This window comes from Frankliniella occidentalis, unplaced genomic scaffold (genome assembly GCF_000697945.3).
Source record: "Frankliniella occidentalis isolate FOCC.00 unplaced genomic scaffold, Focc_3.1 Scaffold138, whole genome shotgun sequence".
NCBI classification, from domain to species: Eukaryota; Metazoa; Arthropoda; class Insecta; order Thysanoptera; family Thripidae; genus Frankliniella; species Frankliniella occidentalis.
This window is the reverse complement of record NW_026267265.1, coordinates 206,234-207,008: the sequence shown is the minus strand read 5'-3', so window position 1 is coordinate 207,008 and position 775 is coordinate 206,234.

Genomic DNA, 775 nt, shown 5'->3' with positions numbered 1-775 from the left:
AAAATAAAAAAACTTAGTTTTTAAAAAGTTTCTACAGTTTCTGCTGTCTGTACGCGACGAATATCATGGTCGACGAATAGTAATCGATAATCGCATCGAGATACTTCTGCAAGAAAAACAACCTGATTCGAGAATTTGAAAAAATCTTGACTGAAATAATAAGGCACACGAGCGAGCATAAGAGCTTTGTTTTCATTACATACACTCGGAGACAATGCTGACAGAGTAACAAACAACGTCTCACGGCAAATTGTTTCCATGTCGGAGTGGCGTCCGCTCCAAGCGCCGCTCCCAGCACCGCCCCGCAGCCTCGGCAGCCGCTCCGGACTCCGGGAGTGTTATGCCGAGTCGAGTCAGATTGCGTGGCTCAGCTTCTCGTTAGGAGAGGGATCAAAACTCGGCTCATCCATTTCACGTTATGGCTCGGGCGCCCCCTCTCTTTTCAGACCCCGCCGTGCGCCGCTGAGCGCGGGGAGACCGACCCCTAGCCGGGCACCGCCGCCGGCTCGACCAGTCGGTCGGGAGAGCCACACATGTCTGCTTAAACTCGACGTCTTTCAATTCCACACTGTGAAGGTAGCGTGGGGCCGCAGGGAGAGAGTGAGAGGGCCAGAGAGAGAGGGACAGAGAGAGAGGGAGAGAGAGAGAGAGAGAGAGAGAGAGAGAGAGAGAGGGCCAGAGAGAGAGGGACAGAGAGAGACGAAGAGAGAGGGAGGGAGGGAGAGAGAGAGAGAGAGAGAGGTGAAACTTCACACAATTTGTCCAATTAAAGGAA